The following is a 9,383-nucleotide window of genomic DNA, read 5'->3' as shown; positions in this document are numbered from 1 at the left end:
CGCTGCTATGCTACAATCATCTACTGCCTCTTTGGGATGGCCTAAGCAGTATCTTGGAGGTAAGGCCGGCCAACCTAGGGGAAATGTCACTTGGAGCACTTCCAAATAAGTCGCTCCACTGTGATCATTGTTATCCTGTGGAATACTTGGAAGCGTTGCAACACAAAGGTGTTCAGAAATGGAACTCTTGGAGTCCACCACATTGCTAACGCAGCAGCGGACGATCTGATGCTCTGGTCTCACCTATGCAAAAATGCTGATAAACATCCCTGTTGTGCGATTGGGGAGCCATGTTGTCTCATCTTACTGCGAGATTATTGCCGCCATGTAATTTTACTTTCCTTCTCCTTTTCCCACTTACTGTAACACTATGCTACTCCCTGTACTTATTTCAGTTTCAGTAATAATATAAGGTTCAGGCCGGCGTAAGCCCGCGGTTGATGTGTAAAAAATAAATATCTGCCAGGTTAACCGTACGTAAGGTGAACTAGTCTACAATAATTTATCTTCTGTTATTTGGAAGAAGAAGAAGAAAAGGCATCCCGTTCCCGGTTCAAGCAGTCCATGTACATCACTAGCATGTCCCTGCTTTGTGCAAGAAGAGCGCAAAGAAACTTCTCCGTCATGAGGCCAACTCGCCAGCTCGTCCTGCTGCTCTTCTTGGCATGCATTTTGCTCCTTTCCGCCCAAACCTCCGGTTCTGACAAGCTCGAGATAGGCCAGAACCTCACCGACGGCGACACGCTCGTCTCAGCCGGCGGCTCGTTCACCCTGGGGTTCTTCTCCCCCGGGGCGTCCACCAAGAGGTACCTGGGCATATGGTTCTCGGTGTCCAACGACACCGTTTACTGGGTAGCCAACCGTGCCGACCCTCTGGGCGACATGTCCGGCATGTTGGTGTTCAAACGGCGGCGGCACACTCCTCCTGCTGGACGGCTCCCGCCGGACTGTCTGGTCATCAGATTTCTCCGGCGGCGCTTCTGCCGCGGCGGCCCAGCTTCTTGAGTCCGGCAATCTGGTCGTGCGCAACGGCAGCAGTGTCACCTACCTGTGGCAGTCGTTCGATCCCCCGTCAGACACCTTGCTGTCCGGCATGAAGCTCGGCAGGAACTTCTGGGCAGGAGCCGAGTGGCAGCTCACGTCGTGGCGCTCGGCCGACGATCCGTCTCCAGGAGACTACCGCCGCACGCTGGAATCTAGCAGACTGCCGGAGATCATCACGTGGTACGGCGGCGTGAAGACGTACCGCACGGGCCCCTGGAACGGGGTCTACTTCAACGGCGTCCCGGAGGCGTTGACGTACCAGGACAGGTACCCGCTGCATGTGACGGGCCTCACGGCCAGGCCGATGGAGATAACCTACGGGTACACCGCCGTGCCCGGCGCTCCGCTGACTCGCGTCGTGGTGAACCACACCGGCGTGGCGGGGCGGCTGGTGTGGGACGCGAGCACCCAGGCGTGGGTCTCCTTCTTCAGCAGGGGGGCGAGGGACAGCACCTGCGATGCCTACGGCAAGTGCGGGGCGTTCGGCCTCTGCGACCCCGAGGCGGCGTCGTCGTCGTTCTGCGGCTGCGTGCCGGGGTTCAGCCCCGTGTCGCCGGCGGCGTGGCAGATGAAGCTATATGCGGGCGGGTGCCGGCGAGATGCGCGTCTGGATTGTGGCGGCGGGACGACGACGGACCGCTTCAGGGAGGTGCCAGGTGTGAGGCTTCCCGACACGCAAAATGCGACGGTGGACCTTGATGTGGCTACGTTGGAGGAGTGCCGGGCCAGGTGCCTCGCCGACTGCTCGTGCTTGTCCTACGCCGCCGCCAACATCCGAGGCGGTGGCAATCGTAGCGGCTGCGTCATGTGGGCGGATGCCATCGTTGATCTTCGACTCATTGTCAGCGAGCAGAGTCTCTACTTGAGGTTGTCCGAATCAGAATTTGGTATGTGCATCCATTCTCGTACTCTTATCCATTTTTTCGACAGAGCATGGCCATTTTTTGTCTTGAAAGAATTGACTAGATTTGCTTTGGCTGCCATAGATGTAGCAGATGGCCGTAAGAGGTTTCCTATTGTACCGGTTGTTGTGGCACCTCTAGCTTCTGCAGCAGCTATTCTTCTGGTCGTTTTTTTGATTTGGTGGAGATGGAGGAGCAGAATCTTAGGTAAATTGTATACCTCCCTTTTGCTCTTATTTTGCATGAGAAAAAAGGGGAAATGCATGGTAAATAGGAGTACGATGCTGAAGTTCGTGCTCATTACAAGCTAGCCTAATATTTACTTTTTTCCAGATAATGAGACCCAATATTTGTTATGTAAGACAGTTTCAAACTTGATGATAAACTAATCATCCATTTGAAAAGGACTTAATAATCGTCATTATCTTGTTTCAGGCGCTATTCCTCAAAATCTATCTATGGGAGCCGTCCCTTCAGTTAATCTAGCTAATATAAAACATGTCACCAGAAATTTCTCCGAAAGTAACATCATTGGTCAAGGTGGATTTGGCGTTGTTTATAAGGTTAGCCCTCCGCTCCTCATTCTAGACATCGCGACATGCATCATGCCAACTGGACATTTTAAGTGTGAGTTCATAAAATTGGTCTTGAATTTCTTGTGAGGTAGGTGACTCACTTCATAAATAATTTCTCTAATTTGCTGATTCACCAGGGCCAGCTCACTGGCGGAAGAATGATTGCTGTTAAGCGGCTTAAACAGTCGGCTCTCACCAGAAAAGGAAAGAAAGATTTCGCTAGAGAAGTTGAAGTGATGGCCGGGCTCCGGCACAACAATCTCGTTCGTCTCCTCGCATACTGCAATGAAGGAAAAGAGAGGATACTAGTTTACGAATACATGGAGAACAAGAGCTTGAACGTCTACATATTTGGTACTCGCTGCTCGCTGAAACTAAACAATTTTCTTTCCAATTGTGTTATGGACATTCAACTATCTCATGAAATATTCCTGCGTTCAAAACACATCATGCACTCCTACTTCACTTTTGTTTGAAATTCCTTTGCTTTAATTCTAGTTGTTGTTGTACACTTGTACTAGAGTAGACTACGAGATGCAAGTATATTCAGGAACGCATATCAATTTATTTCGTACTAACAGGCACACCTAGCCTTCGTACTTCATTGAACTGGGCAAAGAGACTTCAAATAATCCATGGTATCGCGCATGGTATCTCGTACCTTCACGGTGGATCAGGCGAGAGTGTAATCCACAGGGATCTCAAACCAGGCAATGTTCTTCTAGACGATGAATGGAAGGCTAAGATAGCAGACTTCGGCACTGCCAAGCTATTCGCCATTGATCAAACAGGGCCTGATCAGACAGTCATTGTTTCACCGTAAGTAAATTTATCTTTTCTAGAACAAATAGGAGGGAGATGAGAACCCCATATATATCACATTGTTGACTTTCATGAAGGGGATATGCAGCGCCAGAGTATGAGAGGCAAGGAGAGATGACGCTAAAATGTGATGTCTATAGCTTTGGAGTTATCCTCTTGGAGACACTAAGTGGGCAAAGGAATGGCAGCATGCAGAGGCTACTTTTGAACGTAAGCGCGGTCTTGTTTGCGGTTTCTTAACCATATTGTCGTGAATTTATTTATATCATATTGTTACAAATTGCCACAGAAAAGTAGAAAAAATTTGTTCGCTATACAAATGCTTCTAAGATAAAGTTATAATTCCATGAACTTTTAGTTGACCTAAATGAGCATGAATGCCTTGGAAATTTACATTCTAAGTCAATGCATCCAAATCCGATACTGGCTGACATAATTAACCATTTTCATTTTGAGATGAACTATGAACATTATATAAGATTCCATAATTTTTCAAAATAAAGTAAGGAAATCTCTTTTTTGCAGGCTTGGGGTCTCTGGGAACAAAACAAGACTATAGAACTTCTCGACACAGCAATATCATTGCCACTTTCTGAGTCTGAGCCTGAGCTCTTGTCTGAGCTGAAACGATGCATCCAGATTGGACTTCTTTCTGTCCAGGATATTCCCAGCGACAGGCCAACCATGTCTACAATTGTCGCCATGCTAACAAGCACTGCTTCGCTGATTAATCGGCCGGGAAGGCCGACCATGGATAACACGGCTATGCATTCATCCCATGAGCTTGAATCCAACCTCTCGAGCCCGAGTACAGATGATCTGACATAAATTGCCTCTGTGGTTGAGTCGGATATTAAGTTATTAACAGTTGTTGCCTAATGATTTCTCAGTTCAAGTTACAGGTGTGAATTGTCTTTATTCCATGGTCTTTTTTGTATGGGTGGTACCTCTCCATAGCGCCCTAATTCCTTTTCTTTTACTTTGTGTTACGCTTTTAGTTTTCCTAATTCTGAGTTGATTATCTCTTCAAATTTTACCTTCTCACTTTTCTCCTGAAAAAATTTGTAAATTTTTATTGTAAAACTGAAGTATAAGAGCAGTGCAACTTATCAACATGTACTGCAATCGATCTTAGTATGTTGATTACATATGAACGAGCCCCCTGACATGAATGGTTGGATGTTGATCAAGAAGGTTCAAAACGGTGACATGCTTTTTAAAACAAAATCAAACAATTTATGCAATGACAATTCCCACTTTCTTCGGAGAGATGGCTTGTGTTATTTTGTCATGATACTTCTATAGACTAGGAGCAACTCTAGTAGAGTCGTCATATTGGCGAAACGGCATGATAACTGCCAATATGTCCATTTGTGCCAAAATGACTTTCTAGCAGAGTTAGTCATATGCCTTCGGATTGCCATAGTTTATCTCGCTGCATAAACGACCTTCTAGCCTTCATATTTGAGGCTATGGAGGTCTAGTATGGAGCTCATTCTAAAGCACAACGGCCAGCATGGGATGAAAATTTCAGCTTCTTCCTTCTCGTACGACGGCCATGTTTTGAAGTTGCATGGCCTCCGACACGCCACTAGCGGGCAACCACCAACCATTAATGCGGTCGCGCTTCTCACTGGGAAACCGTGGTCGTATTCATGGGAGGCCAAATGAAGAGTCTTTGGTTGTGGAGAAAATACAACTCTTGTACTGTGAGGGCGATATGAAAACCCTGAGACTGCCACTGTCAAAGGCCATTGTTCTTCCTGGATACTGCACTACTACTACTACTACTACTACTACTACTACTACTACTACATCTGTTTATTTAGAGCCTAATCCTAAATTTCGTAGTCCCTCCATTCCAATGAACAAGTCATGCACGCATACTAAATTCAAGTTTAACCATAAATTAGACAGATAATATATATATTCTGTGACTTAAAAATTATATATAACACTAAAAGCTTCTTTTAAATATAAATCCATCACTATTGGAAAATTAGCTTTGCCGAGAGTCAAGTCACAGGAGCTTGGAAAAAAACACGTAAACCCAGTACAACTCTCGGCAACATGCCGGACTCGGCACAGGCATGCCATTGCAGAGAGACATGTAAAGAGAACTCGACAAACAAAATAAAATCGGATTATATGATCCATGTCGCGTTCTAGACCAAACAAACCCCGCAATGTTCGTGCCCTGTGGCGGTAGCGGCAGTTCTCGTCTGCCCTTTCACGGCAGGGCGCTTTTGCCGAATTCCCGCATTATCAGCCGTTTTTTTTTTCTTTTCACCATGTGGACAACTTTATCAAGTTCTCTCAGGAAGGCACTCGGAAAAAAGTTCCTATATATAGCTACAAACTGCTCCCGAGAGCCGTCGCCCCACCCACACCTTCATGTTGTGTAGCCGCGTCTCCTCCGACCGTCTCCCATAGCTGCCCTGCTCCTCTCCGTCGGCGCTAGCTCGTCCCCCGACGGCGCACTCCGGCTAAATCCCTGCGCGCGGCACAGGCGACCTCCTCCCCACTGGGTATGATTATCTTAATTCTGTCATAAAACCATCACATATGTACATGGGTGATAGAAAATGTGACCTCATATGACAAATGCGTATTGTCATAAATGTGTCTTAATTTTGTAGTGTTCTTTATTGGGCTACATGGGTCGTCTCTGATTAATTTTCTTAATCTTGTCTGAATATCAAGTACTAACATGCTTCAGGATTTCTTCCTAAAAATTATAGAAGCAATCCACTTTTCAACAATGAAAACCCATTTTTAACCATCATAAATTGAACGCCTGTGATGGCCAATTATATTGTGGTGAGGATGACAATTTTCTTTAGCAAGCACGAAAAATTCTACCAAAAAACTGAGCATGACAGTCATCCTTGCTACAATATAATTTTCCATCCTGGGAATTCGATTTGCCGTTGTAAAAGAATTTGATGTTCAATTTATATTGGGATCCTTTCTTATAAATGACTTTCTACTAGGCATGCCAACGGCTTGTATGTTTTGCCGCGTGTGTCATTACTTGGAGATTCATTCCGCATTTTCTAGTTTTGACAAAGATTCTCTTGTTCTAGAGGATTAATCGGCCTTTCTCTTGTGGCAAAGTGTATTGTAATGTTTCGTTATCTGCCATCAAAATAAGAGTGCACACCTTAGATTTTAATCTAGTTTCATCGGTTTTGCAACATGGGTCGTGTTGCAGATTTTCTTTACAACATATATCATGTTGTAGGAATTTCTTTGCAACATAGGTTGTGTTGCTAGATCTAGCCATTGCGCGATCTAACTCTTGCTCGGTTTGTAACAAGGGATAGTTGCTGATAAATGCGAGCACCAGGACTTGAATCCTGGTGGGCTGGGATACCACAGTCCCTCTAATCACACCAGAACGTTGTTGGCATTCTTTCTCTTATTTTTCTCTTGTTGTTCTTTTGGGCGTGATTGTGTTGTTTGCCCAGCAATGATCGAACAGTTGTATCGGGTGGTTGCTATATTAATATAGCGGGGCGAAAGCATATTTCGAGGAATCATCCAACCACAAATTGATTCGCGATACGAAGAGTTGTTGGTCATATGATTAAGATCCCATCCAATTAAAGGCGGCGGACGCTCATCGTTCGGTTGAAAGGAATTTCTCATCTAACTCCGTAATGTTTTATCTTAGAGGTAATTACACCAGTGGTGCCTCAACTTGCCACCAATGTTCACTTTGGTGCATGAACGTGAAGAATACACCGAACTGGTGCTACAACTTGGTTATTTGGTTCAAATACGGTTCAATTCACGTTTTCATACATCCGGGCTGCTGACTAGGATGACCGCGTTTGTGCGGGACTCGTTGTCAGCCATTGCAAGCGCGCACAGGGGCATGTGGCTGGAATGTTACAAAAAAAACTTCATGTTTTTATTTTTGCATAGAAGCCCCTGAGCCGGTGGGACACAACACCAACGCTTCGGCCCAGCCCCCAAATCCCTAACCCCGTTCCGCAGCAACATAAGTAGCACGGCGGCGGGGAGCCCTGGAGCTGGTCCTCGGCGGCGAGCCTTCGAGCTTGTCGGCGGCGGCAAGCCCTTGATCTGATCGGCGGCGGCGAGCCCCTAGAGATGGACGGCGGCTGCGATCCCTATAGCTGGACGGCGGCGGCGATCCCTATAGCTGGACGGTGGCTGCGATCCCCTAGAGCCGAGGTTAGCGACACCGGCCACCTCTCTCATCCCTTCTGTCACCCATATTTGACTCCCTCTCTCCCATGTTTCATTTGTTGTCCATGTACAGATGGGTGGCACCAGCGTACCGCGAATGGTCGACGTCAGGCGAAGATGGAGGAAGACAAGGAGCAATGGGTGAAGATTGTTCTGTCTATATTGGGGCAAAAATCAGGTATTCGATCCATATCCCCTCTCTAGTACTCTGGTTCATAAAAAATGGGTCGTTTCGATGATTGCGATTGGAACCTAGGACCATGAGCTGCCGGGTGTGCTCGGTTGCATGTCACAGCAGTAGCTAGATGTGCATTTCAGTGGGCTAGATCCCAAGGGCGACTTGTGTGGGCACAGGAATGCGCGTGCTCGATGATTTTTGGTGTGGTAGTATGAGGTATAGTCAAGTGTTAATTCTGGAGGTCCTCTTAATTCTGTTATTTGTACATAATGTGAGTACATCACATCAATTATAATTGGAGCCTCTTATTACTATGTGAATTGTTGATTAACAGGATGAGAAGAAGCCAAAGGACAAAGATGGTGACATAGTAGCTCTGAAGGAGAAGCAGAGAATGGAGAAGAGATCAGTTGCTATACAGAGATATAGGATGAGAATGTTTGCTGTATTGTATTTTGATTTAGTCGCAGTAATGTTTGGAATGGCTGGCAGGTCCTGCTGTATTTTGTATAAATGTATTTTGGTTTAGTTGAGACAAAATTCAATGAGATGTACTACTGAATTGCTTGGTCCGTGTACTGACTGGAAATAGCAATTTCAGATGTTTTGTTTCCTGTACTGGAATGATATATTCACAAACTGAGATGTTTTGAGATGTTTAGCTAACACAGTACATCTTGCAGCAAACCAAACTGAGAGTATGTAGCAAAATTTGAGAAATTAATACAAATGAAAGCAATGTTGACAACACACATGATTTGAATCGAATAATTCATGTGCGTTCAGATATGCATGATAATTAACTGTAACTTTGACAGTAGTACATGATAATTAACTTCACAGCAGCACTGAATATTACTGCCAAAGCTTAGCATGCACATTGTGAAGAGATACAAATTTTGACAGCAATTGTGTGAACATCTGAGCTAAATGCTGACAGCAACAAAGTGATATTCGGTACCAGAATTTTGACAGCAACACTATGAACAAGTCTGGTACATAACATTACAGCCAAATACTTAAAATTTAAGGTACGTAACATCACATTCCAAATGTTCATTACATTAATAAGAAAATAAGAATATGTCTTGTAATCAAATCTAAGCAAAAGACCAAGTTCATTATTGCATTTTCATCAAGTTCAGACATGAACTTGTGTATCAAATTTCCCATCTACATGGAGAGGAAGTCATCAGGCCACTCATCCCCTTGTGGTGCATTTTGTGTGATGGGCTCCTCCTCTGCTCCCACATGTGAGTCATCTGCATTTGCTCCTAACATCAAGTTCCATAGTCCAGCCCCTGGTTCTGTCCTTCCTCCATTGCCATATACTCTTCCAGCACCTCTTGCACCTCCTGTAGCATTGCCTCTCCCAGCTCCTCTTCCACTTCCCCTTCCACCTCATGTAGAATTTCCTCTCCCATTTCCTCTTCCACCTCTTCCTGTAACTTGTCTCTTCCTAACTCTTGCATTTGGATTTACTTGGTGGCTTGATTGAGGAACATCTTCAGGAATATCTTCAGTAACACCCCTCCTTCTGACCCTGCCACTTGACATAGCTGTTGTCACTCTAGGTGGAGGCATGGTAGCTCTGGCTTGTGCAACGAACGCAGATTCAGGAAGAGGGCCATGATCCATGACTGGTTG

General features: G+C 45.5%; 1 pseudogene; it reads left to right on the top strand.

Annotated features, from left to right (window-relative positions):
- The first annotated feature begins 624 nt into the window (after nt 1-624).
- On the top strand, nt 625-4,171 carry LOC123050486 (G-type lectin S-receptor-like serine/threonine-protein kinase At4g27290; annotated as a pseudogene).
- Nucleotides 4,172-9,383: the final 5,212 nt, after the last annotated feature.

This window comes from Triticum aestivum, chromosome 2D (genome assembly GCF_018294505.1).
Source record: "Triticum aestivum cultivar Chinese Spring chromosome 2D, IWGSC CS RefSeq v2.1, whole genome shotgun sequence".
NCBI lineage: Eukaryota > Viridiplantae > Streptophyta > Magnoliopsida > Poales > Poaceae > Triticum > Triticum aestivum.
The sequence above is the reverse complement of the archived record's forward strand: the minus strand, read 5'-3'. Positions and strand labels throughout refer to the sequence as shown.